Below are 20,536 nucleotides of genomic sequence, written 5' to 3'. Positions count from 1 at the left end.
GGTATTTTATTGTGTGAAAATGTAGATTTTGGGCAGTAATGGGTTAATGACCGCACATTGTTCAACCTTCACCATTTCCAAAATGTTCTTGATGTGTGTTTGCATCATTTTCATGTGAGTTGTGCTGCCGTTTTATATATTAGGGTAGCGTTCTGGTCTGCTCCATGTACTTTTTCGTGTGAAAATATAGATTTTGGGCAGTAATGGGTTAAACCCAGCCCATTGTACAGCCTTCCCAATTTCCAAAATGTTCTTCATGTGTGTTTGCATAATTTTCAGGTGAGTTTTGCTGCCGTTTTATATATCAGGCTAGCATTCCGGCCCGTTCCGGGTACTTTTTCACAAGAAAATGTAGATTTTGGGCAGTAATGGGCTAAGGGCAGCACATTGTTCAACCTTATCCATTTCCAAAATGTTCTTCATGTGTGTTTGCATCAGTTGAGTTTTGCTGCCGTTTTATATATTAGGCTAGCATTCCGGGCCGTTCCGGTTACTTATTCGCGTGAAAATGTAGATTTTGGGCAGTAATGGGTTAAGGACAGCAGATTGTTCAACCTTCTCCATTTCCAAAATGTTCTTCATGTGAGTTTGCATCATTTTCGGTTGAGTTTTGCTGCCGTTTTATATATTAGGGTAGCGTTCCGGCCTGTTCCAGGTATTTAATTGTGTGAAAATGTAGATTTTGGCAGTAATGGGTTAATGAATGCACATTGTTCAACCTTCCCCATTTCCAAAATGTTCTTCATGTGTTTGTATCATTTTCAGGTGAGTGTTGCTGCTGTTTTATATATTAGGGTAGCGTTCTGGCCCGTTCCGCATACTTTTCCGTGTGAAAATGTAGATTTTGGGCAGTAATGGGTTAACAACATCACATTGTTCAACGTTTCTCATTTTAAAATGTTCTCCATGTGTGTTTGCATCATTTTCAGGTGAATTGTGCTGCTGTTTTATATATCAGGGTAGCGTTCCATGTACTTTTTCGTGTGAAAATGTAGATTTTGGGCAGTAATGGGTTAATGACCGCACATTGTTCAACCTTCCCCATTTCCAAAATGTTCTTGATGTGTGTTTGCATCATTTTCAGTTGGGTTTTGCTGCCATTTTATATATTAGGGTAGCGTTCCAGCCTGTTCCGTGTACTTTTTCGTGTGAAAATATAGATTTTGGGCAGTAATGGGTTAAACCCAGCCCATTGTTCAACCTTCCCAGTTTCCAAAATGTTCTTCATGTGTGTTTGCATAATTTTCACTTGAGTTTTGCTGCCGTTTTATATATCAGGCTAGCGTTCCGGCCCGTTCCGGGTACTTTTTCACGAGAAAATGTAGATTTTGGCCAGTAATGGGTTAAGGGCAGCACATTGTTCAACTTTATCCATTTCCAAAATGTTCTTCATGTGTGTTTGCATCAGTTGAGTTTTGCTGCCGTTGTATATATTAGGCTAGCATTCCGGTCCGTTCCGGTTACTTTTTCGTGTGAAAATGTAGATTTTGGGCAGTAATGTGTTAAGGACAGCAGATTGTTCAACCTTCTCCATTTCCAAAATGTTCTTCATGTGAGTTTGCATCATTTTCAGTTGAGTTTTGCTGCCGTTTTATATATTAGGGTACCGTTCCGGCACGTTCTGTGTACTTTTTCATGTGAAAATGTAGATTTTGGGCAGTAACGGGTTAATGACAGTATATTGGTGCACCTTTCTCATTTCAAAATGTTCTTCATGTGTGTTTCCAACATTTTCATGTGAGTTTTACTGCCGTTTTATATATTAGGGTAGCAATCCGGCCTGTTCCGGGTACTTTTTTGTGTGAAAATGTAGATTTTGGCAGTAATGGGTTAATGAATGCACATTGTTCAACCTTCCCCATTTCCAAAATGTTCTTCATGTGTGTTTGTATCATTTTCAGGTGAGTTTTGCTGCTGTTTTATTTATTAGGGTAGCGTTCGGGCCCATTCCGCATACTTTTTCGTGTGAAAATGTAGATTTTGGGCAGTAATGGGTTAACAACATCACATTGTTCAACGTTTCTCATTTCAAAATGTTCTCCATGTGTGTTTGCATCATTTTCAGGTGAATTTTGCTGCTGTTTTATATATCAGGGTAGCGTTCCATGTACTTTTTTGTGTGAAAATGTAGATTTTGTGCAGTAATGGGTTAATGACAGCATATTGGTGCACCTTTCTATTTTCAAAATGTTCTTTATGTATGTTTGCATCATTTTCAGGTGGGTTTTGCTGCCATTTTATATATTAGGGTAGCGTTCCGGCCTGTTCCGTGTACTTTTTTGTGTGGAATGTAGATTTTGTGCATTAATGGGTTAATGACAGCACATTGTTCATCCTTCCCAATTTCCAAAATGTTTTTCGTGTGTGTTTGCCTTATTTTCATGTGAGTTTTGCTGCTGTTTTATATATTAGGGTAGTGATCTGGCCTGTTCCGTGTACTTTTTCTTGTGAAAATGTAGATTTTGGGCAGTAATGGGTTAATGACAGCACATTGTTCAACCTTCCCCATTTCTAAAATGTTCTTCATTTGTGTTTGCATCATTTTCAGGTGAGTTTTGTTGCTGTTTCATACATTAGGTTAGCGTTCCGGCCCGTTCCGGGTACTTCTTTGTGTGAAAATGTTGATTTCGGGCAGTAATGGGTTAACAACATCACATTGTTCAACCTTTCTCATTTCAAAATGTTCTCAATGTGTGTTTGCATCATTTTTAGGTGAATTTCGCTGCCGTTTTATATATTAGGATAGCGTCCCGGCCCGTTCCGGCCTGTTCCGAGTTTTAAACTGTTCCTTTAATTTATTGCCTCTGACTTCAATTGACTGACCCTGCTTTTAGTGCTCATGTAGTCCTGTTTGCAGTTCAGTCTGCAAGTGCGCAGCAGTGAGGAGGAGGAGTCGGAGTCGGAGTCAGACTCGGAATCGGGCAACCCTCTTAAGCTGTCTGGCGTCCTTAACTCTGCACTGTGTTTTCTTCCCACACTGCCTAGGAATATCCTATTCAGTGTCCTGAGACTGAGACTGAATTGAGACTGAGCTTATTATTGGCTGGCAGGCTGACCGGTTGGCTTTCTGGGACCGTGAGTGCAGGGGGGTGAAGTGGGGCCTCCAGCATTGCACTTTAGTTGTAATCAAGAAAGAGGTTCTAGGAGGCTCGGAGTGAATAAGCACCCTGTTAGCTTTCTTTTTCTTCTCTGGTATTTTATTGCTTTTCTTCTTTTTTACTGTGTTTTAGTGTGTATTATTGTTATATTGACACTTTTTGGCATTTTATTGGACCTATACTACAGTTATACTTAGGAACGGCAGGATAGCTCTGTGACAAAGAGCGGGTCTTGGAAGCAAGACCATGCTGAGCAAACACAGGTTCGAATACCAGTCCCGCGCTTGGAAGAAAAAAGAAAAAAAAATGAGCGTGTTATAAATAACCTGCGCTTTCACAATGAAACTAGCGCCTAGATACCTACGGGTTATGTGTGCTGCAAATAAATGCAAATACAAATACTACTAATACAATGAGTTGTCCCTCATAGGGAGAGTGTGAAACAGCGTTATTGTACATCTATCCCACAAGAAAGGGTCAGGTCACAGGTGGCAGCAAAGAAAAAACCGGGGAAAGGGGGGTCACCGGGCCCTGGGACAACCTCCAATTGTTGCTTAATGAGCTTGGATAGTATTGATTTAATAACCCAGACTACTGACAAGGTTGTATCTGAGGGGCAAGAGGCGCAAATGAAGGGGGAGTTTCCCCCTTGCAAGTTTAGCTTTAAAGATATGCAGACAGTGGCTAACGTTATCATGGGACCGCACAAGGCTTCTTTGGGTACACTTATTGACGGGCAAGATACTTCCAGGACACCAGGTTGAAAATGCGCAGAGAGGACCTGAGGCCCTGTATTATAAAATCCCAGTTGAGGTTACTGTTCCCATGGTTGTGGCCCACAAGGAGGGGAGGGAGTGCATGGGTAAGGACGGGATGAAACAGGACACCGCATCTTACTAGCTGGGGGTGCCTGTAAGCAATATGTTTGAGCCACTTGCATTACCGGCCTTGACTTGCCTCCTGTCCTGAGTCCAGACATGGCTGTGTCCACCCCCCTACCAGTTATGCCGCCCAGCCCACTTCGGGTGGGGGGCTGGGCCCACCTTGGCCCAGGTAAGATCAGGCTGCAGGCAGAGGGGGCATAAAGGGGTATGACGGGTGCAGATGCGTTTGAGTTCCTAGCGCAAATGCATAAGGAGAATGAAGAACTCAAGAGCAACATCATCAGGCTGGCTCGTTTGGTCGAGGACCTGACGTCCCGGATTCGGCCATCATTAGAGGCTGAATCCAAGAGAAGGGGATGAGGGGTGTCCTAATTGAGGAGATGAAGTCCAGTGGAACTAGCGCTGCAAAAGGTGTACCAGTACATATGGTGCCTGTACCCAACCAATCCCTTCCACAATTAGTGAGGGGGAAGCAAGTGTGCAAATAGGTGCGTGCAATGGGACTCAATACCCCTCAACTCCTATCTCTCCCAGATAGTGGCAATGGGAATCAATTGGATTTTTTTTCCTTGTGAATTTTCCCAGGGGACTGGCGGGAGGGCACAAGCGTGGAGTTAGCCTGACTGGCTGAAGTTCAGGAGGGTCAGTTTCTCCATAAGTCAAAACAATGTATCATCGTGTGAAAGATTCGTTGGGCCCCATGGTAAGGATGCAATAAGATTTGTTGTAAAAGATCCCAGATTGGTACGGGATATTCTGGAATGAGTTCTCCCTCTGAGTTGCAGATACTAATCAAGAAGATCCTGTCTGAATGGTATTATGCCCCGCAACAAGTTTGTATGGGGAACATGCATGGTTGGGGTGGGAATCGACCTGGCATTGTTAACATGCATCTCCAGTCTGTTTCGCAACCCTGTAAGTGGGGGTTGGGGGACCTGATGAGGCACGCTGGGAACACAAGTTGTAGAGCGGGATGGATGAAGCATTACCCAACCGGGGAGAATGCAGCATAGGTTGTTGCGGCTTATCGGAAGTATGGAGCAAGTTCTCAGGAGTTGAAAGACCTGGAACCCTGGTATGGGGTTGAGCCTTATCTCACCAGCTCTCACGCCGGTAATCGATTCTGGGGTGCTGCAAGCAACTACAAATGGTCATCTGATAGACAATTTGGCTCGGGCCCAATCTTCGACACTGTGCCAATGCATCGGTTGTGGGAGGTGTTAAGGGGCTTGGATATTCCAGATTCCCTACTATCTGCCTTCCAGAACCTGTACACTGGTAATACTGCTGTCGTCAGGTGGGGAACAGGCGGGAGCACAACTGGAAGCATAAGTATTTAGAAGGGCATAGGGCAAGGGTGCATTCTGGCCCGATACTGTTTTGTATCTTCATCAATGGAGTTATTAAAGCGCTCCTGGAAGTTCAAACAGATGTCCCATCGCTAGCTAGCCAAAAGCTACTGGCTCTGCTCTTTGTGAATAACGCAGTGCTCTTATTCTTGACACCAGCTGGTGCTCGTAAGCAGTTGAACATTTTTGTCACCTTTTGCAAGAGAAATGGGCTGCCATTTAACATGAGTAAAACCAAGTCCATGATTTTTAACACAAACGTAAGGTCAAAGCACAAGGCTTTTACACTGGCACTGGGTGAACATAACATCGAGCAGGTTTCTAAATATGATTACCTGGCGGAGAGAGTGATGGCATCCTGTGGAAGGTCACCCCACCTGGAAATGGCTAGGTTAACCCTGGCGAGGTATGGTGGTGCCCTTGCCAAGTCCACCAACGAACATGGCAACAGAGCTGTCCTATTGTCACTGGGGGCATATAAAGCTCAAGAGAGGCAAACAGCACAGTATGGGACAGGATTGTGAGGCCGATCTAATGTTAACAGCTTGGTGGTGGCGGAGCATACATTCTTGCAAAGTCTCCTGGGAATCCCATGCACTGCCCCAAATGTTCCAATCTTGATAGAAACTGGCTTACAGGGAATAGAAACAATTTGCCAATTGTGCCCAGTGATTTATTGGGTCTGTGGACAAATGTAAACCTTTCAATAATACAGAGAGGAGGTGATGGATGTCTTGTCGCAGCAAAGGGCCACCTCTCTGAAATAGGCGGCCAATGTTAAAAGTCTGCTGGGGACACCTGGGTTTGGGTATCTCTGGCTGAATACAACTGCCATGGATTCCGGTTCCAAGTTCATGGTGAAAAGGGTCATGTTGATCAAAGGGGCCGGGACGTAGATTTGAAAGCTCTGGCCTCGGAATCCCTGGCCCGCTACCTCATTATAAAAAAGGTGGGGGCTGTGAAGACGACTTGAGCTATATTACTCCTATACACGAAAAGACTATGTATATACAGTTCTGTCTAGGAATCTTACCAACCGAAGTATTATTACACAAATGGAACACTGGAGCATCTGCTAAGTGCATTTTATGTAGTGACACAGACGATGATCTCCCCCATTTAATATTGTTATGTCCGGTTACCAAGCCACTGAGGAAATGCTTGCTTAAGCAGCTTTTTGTAAGCCGGAGCTGCAGGACTATTAGAGAGGCTATGATCATGTGCTTAGCCGCTTCTGATGTTCCTGTAGTCTTTGCAACCAGTAGATACCTTAAGTGGGTATGGAGGATACGTGCAAAGAAAATGAGAGCCCTCCAGTAGCTCTGCTCCTTATCTATTAATTGATGCTTGGCATAGGATGAAGGCATGTACTGTGTTTTAATTGATGGTATGATGAGCCTTGACCTGATCAACTGAACTGTTTTATGTATTATGGCGTTTATGACTTTGCATCGAAATAATGCATTTGAATTGAATTGACTATTATACATATACAAGTTGACATCAAAGTCAGGACTAACTTTAATGTTCATTTTCAAGTATATAAAAGACAGATGCGAAATGTAAACTGCGTAAATATATGAAATGTAAACAGAATGGCTTATACACTGTGCACTCATACTCTGCTACACTCATTGGGCAAACACACATACTACATACGCTTATGAAACATACACTCACATGATATACAACCTAACCCACAAAAACACACTGACATTATATGTAGAAAATACTTTTACATCAAGAGTTAAGATTAATCTAAAAAAAAGCGTGGGGATAACATAGTTAAGGTGCAAACACTCACTATAAATTGAACCATAAAACTCAGAAGTATTAACACTCACTCCATACTACTACAATTCCAAATATTAGGTGGATTACATCAAGACCACAGTTGAAGCGCAAAGAGATTGATACACACTAAATAGAAACAAAACCACTTCTCGGTCAGATCTGGAAATGATTACAGATGCACGTCCAGCGGAGACAAAGAAGGCATGAGTTGGGTTGGGAAGCTTGGTGGGTTATTTGTCTGGTGTGATGGGGGCCAGTGTTATATGAAATGTATTCCCAATGGGATCTTCTAAACATGTACATATGCCAGTGATGATTGACATACCTTTGTGGTGGCATGTTGCTCTTTTGCATGGATTGTATGATTGAGCCTGACTTGGGGAAATGCATTTTGATCTGCATGAAATAGAAACAGGCACTGCAGCCTTATCTTGAACACATAGAGGGTACTTTCGCAATGGATGGTGCGGTAAATGAAGGTGTTAAACCAGTCGGTAATGCTTTTATGCCTTCATTTACCGCTCCACCCCATTCGCAATTGCATTTGCTTTCAAGGTGGCAAAAGGGCATGAAACAGAGTTAAAATCTCTGCCCTGCTCTGCTCCCTCATATTCAAAGTGCAATGTGAGTGCAAAACGAATGGATTCCTATGGAATCTGCCTCCATTTAGGACCTGATAAAAGTAGGAAATTCCATAGGAAATTCATTTTTAAAAGTCACCTGAAAAGTATGATTTTCAGGCAGTATTTACAGTTTTAACAGAGAGTTAAGTGAAGAATAAAGGCAATTTCTCCTTGTTTTATTCTTTGCTACTACTCTGTTGTAAATCAATAAACTAGCATGCAGGGCACTCACACAGCACAGGGCTAACTTTGGGGGGCCCCTGTATGCAATTAACAGTTTTTTGTATAACACCTCCCATATGGTCCTACAATAGAATCTAAAACACAACCAATCTACCCTTTTATTTTACTGTCTGTGCCACTTGATTGAATAATTCGTGTTGCTGCCTCTTTCCCGGTTGCTTGAAATGTTGTGATGTATACTGCGCTTTGCATTCTCTGGAATTTGTAATATGCTGATTTTTGCTGAATTTGTATGCCGTTCCCCTCTCTATTTCTAAAGCAATGGCTTGTTATAATTACATTGGCTACATTCAGCATCTGTACATCTTGTGTTTTGCTAGTCACAGCAGAGTTGCAAATGTTAATGTGTTTTGTTTATGCTCTGGAACAGTGCCTTTAAATCCAAATATTGAAAGTGCATATCTTATTGATTGGTCATGCCATGCTTACCTACTCGTTTCTAATATTAGCTTGACATTCATCTTTCAGTGCTTTCTACAAACTAATGATACGTCTTATTGTGAATCAATACTTTCATTCTAGTGTAGGATTAAGTTGCGCTGTGAATCAACCTAGTTTGATATAGTTATATAGTTAGCATTTAATACCTATGTTATAACATAGTGTTGTGCTGTAGCACCTTGATGCGTCTTTGTGCTAGATGGGATTACAGTAATGGTCACAAACGAAACAGCTGGACAGACTCAAGGAATATGGCAAAGTACTGCTTTATTATCTGTTCAGTAAAGCAGGGACAACTGGCAGACTTCGGATTGATACATGCACACTCACACAGAAGCTTGATTACATGGACGTCTTATACCCCAACATGCGTCAACTATGACGTCATTCTACATGTCAAAATACAAACCTATAAAGGGTAGGGATTGGTGAAGGGAACATTTCTACTTATAGAACATATAAGAATTAGTGCTTCATTGGCTACCCCTTTGCTGTAGGGCACACCATGAACTACCACTAAACACACCTAGTACTGATTATAGCAGACAAAACATCTATGGATTGGCTTCTGTATGTTAGGTTGTCCTCCAACCCCACTGATTGGTTGGCATACTATCCCAACCTTGTACTTTTGGCTCCTGAGCAGCACGTACGTGAAACGAATCCTAGGTGCTTGAATCCCATCAGGCTACTCCCCATTTTCCCAATTTGTCTGTCATCTGTCATCGGTAGGCCATCAGACAAAGTCTTCTGTTTGTAGTGACCTTGTTGCTGCTCGCTGTCCTAGAACATTGAATGGAGTGTGAGCACAGCACTAACTTAGCTCAATACACTAATGAATAGTGTTTGTTTTCGACCTCTGAGTAACATGTGAAATGACAACAAATTTGTCAATTTCTGCCTTTCATTTACTGCTATTTGATTTTATTGGTTCTCTTCCCCTATAGAGACTTGCTCATTCTATCTCATGTGAACTTTGTACATTTTTAATTGACCAACAATTTGGCCCTCACAGATGTCTTCATCTTCTTCCATCTATAAAGAATGTCGCACATTCAGAGCTTATCCATGTACTTCTTTTGTGCTCTGTGTTTATCCTTTAAAAATAGCACCTTTGCTTTGGGGCAACTTTGGCTCATTGTCAGCTCTGCAAAGAAAACTGTTTTCCTGCATTTCCTCATTCTTAAAGTTTCGGCTTGTCTCTGCGGTAGCTTGGTTAAATTCAACGTGAGCCAGCGTCTATTTTCCTGATAAGGTCGTCCACGCCACATTATATATTCCTCTATAGCAAGATTCTATATGTTATCTTTTTACCTTGCGTTACTGCACATTTACAGTTATTGGTCAGTAAGTTACTTCATCTCCTTTAGGTTCATGATTATGTATTTGCCTTTTCGTTTCTAAAGTGACCCATCATGGCCCTGGAAAGAGGCTCATACAGGCACGTGTGTGCGTGTTTAGATCGGCGAGTGTTGGATGGGAATGCCTAATGGTCATTATTTCTAATTCTACCTAATATCAGTTTCCTGATTGTTAGGGAGAATTCTCAGAAATGTGCTCTCATGTATTTTAATGTGATTTTGTACACTGTGTTTCTTTTGGTTGCGGAGTCTGACAAACTCCATAGGCATCATCTTTTACATTGTGTCACACAGCACCTTCAGTGCAGTGGCACAGGGAAGTCTTTCGGATTTCCCAAAGGTTTGAATGCCTTCGCTTGGTTAAACTACTGTTTCCAAGAGCAGTAAAGTGAAATTGACTTTACTTACATTTGGAACTTTATAGACCCAGGACATACTATCTTACAAATGGGTGGGGGAGGGGTTATCTAGTATCCCCTTTGTCTAGCTTCTCATGTAACATTTATTATGTCACCCTTTCCTCACTGAATGGCTTGTGGCAGTGGTTTTGTTTTAACCACTGTGGCGTTCGCAGCTGCAGTAAAGCACCCAGGGGTGCAATTTTTTTCAAAATGGCCCCCTTCTTCTTTTTTCATCATTTCTTTGTGGAAAGGTCCTTCTTGAGATTTATTCTGCATGCCAAACCAGGTGTGATCCCATTGTTCATTTTGCCTTTGACGGGATTCACAAGTGAAGCCCGCCTCCGGATCCAGGCTGTCTGGAGTAGGCAGGAAGTGAGGGAGGTACCCAAAAATCCCTGTGCTTAGTTTGCTAATTCTGTGGTGATTGGCCGGCTGACTGTCCACAAGGACAGCAACCTTGCTGGGTGACTGACAGCTAGGGTGGAATGAATGGGAGAGAACTGAATGAAAAGCAAGTGTTTTGGCTTGGAAGACAGAGGCGACCACTCGACGAAGGAACCGAAGAAGAACTTGAAGAGGACGCCTGCTGAAACTCCTGGACTGTTGGTTTGCCCGGTGAAGCCCTGCTACAGTGCCGAAATGCCAAGTTCGCATCGACAGAGAAGCCCCTGCAAGCACTACTTCTCCCCTTGAGTTGGTGGGACCAATCAACTCCAAAGTAAGCCACCTGGAGATCCATATCAGAGCTGGTTGAATTTGCACAGAGTTTCTGCTGGAAACCGTATCGCCAGGAAGAGGAAGACCAGATTGTGTGCGTTGCTTTTAAGCTGACCTAGCGCTCCAGGAAGATCCTCCGGGCTCCCTGGAAGCAGGACTGACCAAGCCTCAACAGAGTTCAGGACCCCAGAAGCAAGGAAAGTCCATCTCGACAGCCAGGAACCGTGGTGTTGCTATTTGCGGTAGACGCGAGGGGCTGAAACACTGGACAGCCACTTAAAGTTTCTGACCGTCCCAGTGCATCGCAGGAGTCCCCCGACATCCTCCCTCTTGTCCCCACAACTGAGGATTATAAACAGTGAGATATGCAGAGCTGCACAGCAACAGGCGTCATCCACTGCATCTAGTCTTCATATTAAAGGTACTGTACAAATTCTGAGAGAACTTACCTCTTGCTGTAGAGTTGCTTGCATCTTCTACTACTCATAAGTCTAATCAGCTTGTGGCCCTACATTTGATTCTTCTTCAAAGACGTCTAAAAATAGACTTTCTGCTTAGATACAAAGAAGTGTTTCAGTTTACATAGACTTTTGCCTATTGACTTTGGCTTATCCTCTTCCACTGAAAGACTCTTATTGGGGGGATCTGAAGTATTTGCCTGCTTAAGAATATTTGTGGTCTCTTGTGTGTTCTAAATAATATTTTCCTTTGACTTATTACTATATTATCCTAAATGCAACAGTGATATATTAATGTCCCCAGCACACTAGCAATTGAAGTCACCTGAGGGTGTAGGTAGTGTCTGTGGGTCATCCCAAAATGGTATCTACTGATTTAGAGATATTAAGAGTGTGTATTTAATGAAGTGTATTTGAGTGTTGCTATTATATTGCTCCCTTCTGAAGAAGGCTTATTCTAACTGACTGATACATAAATTAATAATTGTTTATTAAAGAAATTGTGAGTGTAAGAATTTATTTGAATACTTGCAACTGAAAATCTCTGTGTAACTCCACTACAGCTCTTTTTGACCCCTCTTGAGATAAGCCTGGCTGCTCAACATGCTACTAAAACTGTGTAGTACAAGCTTATACCAAAGCTTGGGTTTCCTATGTCTGTAGTCAGAGTTGTTTGTAGTGTTTCCAGAGGGTACTGCATACAAACTATGCCTAACACTGATCATGCCTGATATTTGTATTTCATATCTTGCTTGATTGTGTCTAAACCTACCTGAGTTCGACTAATTTTATAACACCTTTTAGGTCTATACATGATGGTGAAACGAAAACTTGGGAACATGTAGGGAAGGATGTTGTTGGGAAGGAGCCTAGTGCTTTTCTCCATTCCCAAGTTTTCCAAGAACTTTAGAATTAGGAAAGACGTCTGTTAACTGTATTCTAAGCACCACAAGAGGCCAGAGGGAAGGAGGGTCACTAAATAAAGATAGTTAGGTTTGAAATATAAGGTGCAAATAACTATTTAGAGGGATATATTTGTTAAACGTTTAAATTGTAGTTTTGCTCAAAGCACACAGTGAATGCAGCCCTTGTTAAAATTAGACTACAGGCATTGCGTCACCAAGGCTAGCTCTCACAGAGCGCACAGTAACTGAGCAGCTGTTCCTGTCCATCAAAAGACCATGCAGACTAAGAATAGGAGTGTACAGATTCAATGCACGACAGAATACTATGGGGAAAACAGGGTTTTTTTGTAGAAATTATTGGATCAGATAAAATGTAATTTAATTGAATGAAGAGTTGAGACGGGAAGACGTGTTTATGTATGAATGTTTATAACATAGCAAATTATACTAAACAAGACGACAATGTATTCCTGCAGAGGTAGCATTATGTTAAAGTCGTCTGTCCCAAACGGAACACAACCATGCCAGAAGGAAGAACTGCATCATCCCTTGAAAGGCAAAAAGGACAATTTTGGATGAGCTCTGCCAGTATCCATTAACCAAGTCAAGAGTATTTAAGACCCAGGCCCAGCACCAGTCTTCAGTACCTGGGAGCCAGCCAAGGATGACAGAATGCTGGTCGGAATGGCAGAGTCCTCTGCCATTCCCCCAATCCTCATTGTTGTAAGGATTAAGGTTTGTTATCTCTTGCAAGATAGACTCATGGCCTTAATTCCCTAGAAGGGTGTATTTACTCTGGTTTGAGCGTGATCAGGGGGTACCCCAATATTTAAGGGGTACATGTATGGCCTACTGTTCAGTGGTGACCCCCAACGTGATCTCAGTTTAACCCCCGTACTTTGCAGAGCCCCAGGACGAGTCAACCACGCCCAACTATAGTGACCAGTCCCCTAAATCAAAGAACATGTGTTGCCTGAGTGGTTTTAGTAGAAACAATTTTAAAAGATATCCTCTCTGCTCAATGAGGCAGGGCGTGGCTCCAGAAGACAGGCCAGCTTCGGAATGGAGGAAACTCGAGTGAACAACACCCACATGAGTATGCTCTTGCAAGCGATAATAAAATGGGAATTTGTATGTATTATATGATATTATGATGATATGAATGGTATTATGGTGATGTGAATGATATTATGGTGATGTGAAAGATATTATTGTGATGTGGATGTACAAGGTCAATGTAATAGATGCAATAGGACTTTTGGTGATGTAATATTTGTCCAGCAATATAAAATAGGACTTTTGGTGATAAGGAAAAACATTGTATAGGATAGATTGGATTGGATTTCAGGTGATGTGTAAAGCAATAGATTGGATAAAAATTGGGTCATGTATTGAAATTGTTACATATTTCTGTTTATCTACTTTTATAATGGAAATTGAACCTCTGCATATAAAAGACTGAGATGAAAGGGATCCCCAGCATATAAGGAGTAGGACGTAAGGGATCCTCAGCCATAACAGGCTGCGAAGGTAGTACCACACAGTAGTCTTCTTATGATGATAAAAGCAATAAGTGGTATTACAAAAGTAGCGGCTCAGTTTAAGCAATGGGCTTGGAGGTTAGTCAATAATGTTTTGTATATTTTCTTTTGCTGTCTTTTGTGGTAAAAAAGGAAGGAAGGTGGATGAGTTGTGGTGTGTGTGTGTATGTGTGAAGTCAAACTGCAGAAAGTGTCAAAGAGGGTGGCGAAAAAAGTGGGTTGATCTGTTTTTTTGTGTAAAAAAGCATGCATAGCAATCGGGTTTAAGTGAAGCATTAGGGATGCACAAAATATTATGGAGGAAGAAACTCAAATAAAACACATACATAGGGATCTACCACTCTATTGTGAGAGAATATGTAAACAATTGATAGTAGAAACAAAGCGAGGGGGGACATCCTGTTCCTGGCCAGAACAGGGCTCCCATAACAGAAACATGCTAGAAAAAATGTCCATCTTTGAAGCAGCTAAATATGAAGGGAACAAATCCAAAAAAGAGAAGAGATTCTAGATAGCTGTCAACTAGTTGAGTATATGGAAAATCAGGAAGGTGAAAAAGAAATCCAAATTTAGGGGTTATACCCTGTAACACCTGAACCCGCAGTAGGGTATAAAACCCAGTCTATTTGCCCCCAATGGTAGAGAGAGTGTCAACAGGATTATCAGGATTAGCAACTAGGAGGGGGGACTCAAGTTCTTTTGCACCTCCATATAACCCATCCAAAAGCTCTAATATGCCCCTAGCATTGGTGTACCCAGAGGGCCCACAAGTAGACATTGACAATGAGTTAAGAGCATTGTGGGAAAGGTTGGTTAGGTTACAAGAAACTAAAGAAGTATCACCAGAAATATGGGCACCAGTGCAGAAAACAGGGGATTGGAAGTCAGGAGATTTTTTGTGTAGGTTTAACCCTAGAGCAATAGGAAATGTTTGTGTTGAAAAAGATGATGGGCAGATGGTATGGATGGTCCTGGGACAAGATGTAGCACAAGCAAGGGAAAATAAATGGAAAGATCAAGGTGGTAGAAATAATGAAGAGGCAGGGGAAGAAAGAGATCAAGGAGAGGAGGCAGTGAGAAACCCACCCCTGCCACAAGGGGCAGTGGAAAGGGGCAGACCAAGAAATAGACCAGATTTAATCATTCAAGATCAGAAAAATGCTAAAGGGATAGAAAACAAAACAGATATGCAGATGCCTCTAATACATAAAGAAGTAGGGTAACGCAGTATGTGCCATGGCCTCAAATGGACAAAAATAATTTGACTAAAGCTCTTCCCCAGCTTATAGCCAGAACTAGTAAATAGATCTATGAATTTGAAAAACAAACTGCAGGGCTAGCCTTAGCACTAGGAGACTTTAAGAGTCTGCTGGTCACCATAGTTGGGGACCAGGCTGGGGACATATGGGCAAGGGCTGGGGTAAGTCTTGCAGATAATGAACATGATGGAGCAGACTTTGATGAGGTAAGGACATGGGTATGTCATGCCCTATGACGAATGTACGAGGAGCAAGAGCAGGAGGCTTTGGAGGGATAGGGCACTGGGAAGGAGGATTGGAAACATCACAATGCTGTTATTGCAGGAAATTGAGACATTTCACAAGGGAGTGCAGGAACATGCCTGGGATCAGATTTAATTATAGGTCATCACCTCCAGGGCAGGAATTCATAGGGCCTCAAGGAGGAATACAACAGCAATTTGGGCGAGGGGGTCAAAATCAATTCCCTTATAGGATTGACAGGCAAGGGCAACATGGGCAACAACTACAGCAGGGTAAAAGAACACAGTTTAACAGAATGGCAGGGGGAACAGGCGCCCCATTCCAAGGAGTTACAATGACGGGGGCAACCAGGACAAATACATATTCTGATTAGGACAGCCCACAAAAAACACTAGCGTGTACAATCCTATTGATACCGCACACCCTGAAGATGGGCCGTTGGTGGAGGAGGAAATAGGAAACATGCAATTTATATTTATGGTAGATTCAGGTGCAACTAAATCATGCATCATGGAGGGGAACTTTCCAGTATCAGATAAAACTCTTTGCATGCAGGGATTTTCTGGGGTTATTTCTACAGTTCCATACACTGAGGAGCTGGATATAAAAATGGGAGGGGAGGTAGTATGAGCACCCTTGTTATTTTCAGAGAGTTCCCCTGTGAACCTGTTGGGTAGGTTTCTGCTCAGTACAATAAATATAACTATATTATTCACAGATCAAAGGGTAGTGTGTCCACTCCAGGGATCTGTGTAACTCAAGCAATGGTATTAATCAATGCCGCAGCAAGGGAGTCAGTAGCACATGAGGTTCCTGGAGTCAAAGATATATTTTTCTATGGTATTCAAGGTATTAGTAAATGCAGTGCCTCAAATTGTTACAAAGTGTTGGCAAGTACCTACAGATTTTATTTTCCAAACCATGCTGCCACCCGAGATGGTGGCAGGGAAAATATTGTCATTAGATTTACAAGGGCTAGTAGTATCAGAAGAACAGTAGTCCTGATTGGAACAGACTAGGATGGGTGAGAGTGGCACACAATATTATGTATGGACCTGACAGTCCAATTGAAGAAAATGACTGGTGAGGAGTTATTTAAGGACAGTGAGTAAAATGGGGTGATTATTTTGAAAGTCTGCATCTTCTGTGATATCATAGTGCAGTATAGGGAGGTACAGTGCCCCATGATGGCAGTGGTGATCCAGTTGTTTTTATTTTTTGAGGGGGACATGCGATAAGTGCTAGCATAATTATGGACTGTTAATCCACATGATGTTGGGTTATGGAGAGCTGTGACCCCAGTACAGATTACAGTGAAGTCAGGTGCTTAGCACAGTCATCCAGTATGTGGATGATTGGTTGGGAGGAAAGTGAAAATCAACATCAGTGCAGGAGGGATTCTGTTGCATTATTGTAATTGCGGGCTCACAAAGAGTACAAGGCAAATAAAAAGAAGCTATAATACTGGCAACAGGAGGAACTATACTTGTGACAACTCATTTTTGTAAAGGGGAAAAAAATTATCAGAAACGGGGCGGCAGTACGCACCGCGCCTAGCCCCAGTACTGTCAAGGAAATGCAGCAGTTCTTTGGGCTTATGCAATTATTGTAGGGCATGGATCCTTGGCTACACAGTCTACACAAGGCCACTGTTACAAAGTCTCAGGGAATGACAGAGGACTTAAAAGTACATTTGAATCGGCTCACATAATGACTAGACAATTTGAGGACTTAAACTATTTGCACGGCCCCTGTTTTAGCAACTCTGGATTATATATAGGAGTTTTATTTATTTTCCCACTCTGATGAACGGCTCACACATTGACAGAAGGAGACATATTATATGGTGATGGGTCATAAATAATTGACCAGGGGATGGGACGGAAGCACACAGGGGCGGTAGTGGGACACAGTAAATGGGGGGGAGAAATAGAGACCACCCCTGTAGAAAGCAAGACCATAGTTCCATACACAGCATTGCTCATATTACAACATTATTATCTGGTGAACTGATCAGCCCCAGGTTTAAACGTCTATATGAGGTGGTGTTAAGTACTCCTCCCGCCCTCCGTATGAGGGAGTTAGATATTGGGTGCATCTCTCAGATGTCCTAAGAGCACCTGAGACAAGACAAAGTGTAGTAAGGCCATAGCCAAATAAGAGACATTTTTGAGGAGCCATGTCAGGCTTGTGTGCAGTGGCGCATGCCTGCTTTTTTCTTTTTTCTTTCTTTTTTCATTTTTTCATTTTTTTATTTTTATTTGATTTTATTTGATTTTTCAATTTCTGCTTTCTTTTTTTGTTTTGTTTTTTTGGGAAGGTCCAGAACGTGGTCAGCACTGGTGGAAAATAGGCCCCTCCCTCTCTCTCCCTCTCTCTCCCTTTCTCTTCCTCTCTCTCTTTCCTTCTCTCTCTCTTTCCCCCTCTGTCTTTCTATCTCTCTCTCTCTCTATTTTCTCTATCTCTCTCTTTCTCTCTCTCCCTCTCTCTCTTTCCCTCTTTCTCTCTTTTGCTCTCTCTATCTTCCCCTCTCTCCCTTCCCCCCTCTCTGTTTCTCTTTCATGCTATCTCTTTCTTGTTCTTTCTCATTCCTTTTCTCTTTCTCGATAACCTTTTTTCTCCTCTCCATGAATAAGCAAAGATGGCGGACCGACCTCTCTGTTATGTAGGGATAAAGTTAATAAAGATGTTATTTAGTCGAGAAATGTAGTAGTATTATGATCTTCTGTATGACACTGGTCATGATTGTTGGGGTGGATGAAGGTATGTTTGTTATATGGGGTGGCCATATAAAGGGGGGTATGGACAGTTGGAAAATAATTTTAGTATAAATATATGTATGAAACAAAAACATAATCACAAAATGTCTCACTTTTTGCCGGCCACCCCTACAAGTTTTCTTAGACGAATGAAACAGGAAGTATGAATGACGTATGATTTACATAAGGGGTTGGGCTTTGACACTATTTCTGACATCCAGCGTGTGGAAACATTGAATAGCTGGTACTCTGATATGCACATTGCAGGAAGGAAGTCCATGAAAGATGTTACGTGTATGCACTTATCCCGCACACATCAGGGGCTCCTAAGGTTTTTAGTTCCACATCCAGTCTCAATTACAGAGGCACAATGCATTTTTAATCTTGCACTACACGGGATGAAGGGCACATTGCAGGCACATAAGGTGCAGTTGAAGAACATTGATCTAGACCCAGTGTTATGCAGTGGCAACACAAAATACCGCCAGTTTCTACAAGGACCATATTTTTCCTTGGGAGGTTACTCAAATGACAATGACAAATGGCAGGGCACCACAGTGATGTGCCTGGCAGATGGGCTGATCAAGTACAGCGGAGAAGCAATATCCCAAATAGAGACTATGGGCCTCATTACAACCCTGGCGGTTGCCATGCCTGTAAAATAGGCACAGCTGCTGCCAGAGTTGAATTTTTTCCCGGCACCCAGAAATGGGCAATTACCGGGTCATTACGGCCTTGCCGGACCCGTTATTTGCCCATTCCTGGGTGCCAGAAAAAATTCTTCTCCATTCCCATTTGAGCCCCAACGGTGCCTGTGCATCTGAAATGCTGTGCTCGCGGGTGCCTTTCATTCCGACAGGTCAGACCTGGCGGAATGAAAGGCACCCGCAAGCACAACTCAGAGTCTCCCGGTCCGGATACAACGGTACAGGCAAGCTTACCGGTACCATTGTATCTGGACTGACAAACTCGTAATGAGACCCTATGTGTGTGCAAATATGGTCCCAACACATCACAAGGCTAACACGGATTGCAACAATGAAGACGACAGTGCAAGTAGATAGAGGCAAAAATGTTTAACTTTATTTTAGCAATGAAGGAATAGTCCCTGGTGGCGCAAACACACAGGGCAACAGCACTCTTGTGATGCCTGGTATGACGAATGATACGGCAGCAGTGATGGATTACTACTGGGTTTGTGGCAAACAAGCCTACCTGCAACTCCTACCATCTTGGAGAGGAAAGTGTTCACTGCCCACCCTGCACTCAGTGCTACTAGTCATCCTGGAAGAACACCTGAAGGGAGAAGAAATGTCTGTCGAGGTGCCAACACCCACTCTAGCACCTAAAGAATCAGAAAGAAGCTTGCAGATCACACAAGAATTTCATATGCTGCCAGAATAAGGACACTTTCAATGGCAGGGAAGTAAGAAGAGCTCAAACTGACTCAAAAGAATGTTCCGCACTGCTCAGAAGAATACCTAACAAATATCAGCTTTTTAGCTCATCACAGACTTTCATTTTCATATTTTTTGGCTCCTGGGGTACAAGAAGCTGCAGCACTTTTCTACTCCCGGAGGATGCTGAGAACGGGTCACTATCCCACGTCATCAAGGTGATGCACAATCTAGGTGTCCAAATGAAGAAGGACGGTGGAGTTCAGAACACAGATTTGCTATCGCCTGCCTTTGATGAGGTCTCGTCATGGCTGGGGGCAGCAGTCAACTACTGGTTCCTGTGATCGTGTTCTGCTTGGTTCTCTTCTGCACGTGCAATGGGGTCTCCGATGATGTGTTCCAATAATCCCTAATAGTGCAAAAATGATGGCATCAATTGGGGGATCTAAAATACCTTGCCATACAATAAACAGCAAAACTCAAACTAATATTACTGGGGTTATAGATATGTTGGATGGGGATGAGTTTGTTACTGTAGAAGTAACGAAAGGGGGGAATGTTGGGACGGAGCCTAGTTTTTTTCTCCATTCCCAAGTTTTCCAAGCACTTTAGAATTAGGAAAGACTTCTGGTATTTGTTTTCTAAGCACTAAAAGAGTCCAGGGGGGAGGAGGGCCACTACATAAAGATAGTTAGGATTGAAATATAAGGTGCAAATAACTATTTAGATGGATATATTTGTAAAACTGTTAAACTGTAGTTAGCTTTGCTCAAAGCACACAGTGAATACAGCCTGTGCTAAAATTAGACTACAGGCATTGCGTCACCGAGGCTACCTCTCGCAGAGCACACAGTGGCTGAGCAGCTGTTCCTGTCCATCAAAAGCCAATGCAGACAAAAATAGGAGTGTGCAGATTCAATGCACAACAGAATACTATGGGGAAAACAGGGTTTTTTGTAGAAATTACTGGACCAGATAAAATGTAATTTAATTGAATGAAGAGTTGAGAGAATGGCAGGAAGATATGTTTATGTATGAATGTTTATAACGTAGCAAATTATGC

The sequence above is a fragment of the Ambystoma mexicanum genome, chromosome 4p, assembly GCF_040938575.1.
Source record: "Ambystoma mexicanum isolate Mex_15411 chromosome 4p, UKY_AmexF1_1, whole genome shotgun sequence".
Lineage (NCBI taxonomy): Eukaryota > Metazoa > Chordata > Amphibia > Caudata > Ambystomatidae > Ambystoma > Ambystoma mexicanum.
The sequence above is the reverse complement of the archived record's forward strand: the minus strand, read 5'-3'. Positions refer to the sequence as shown.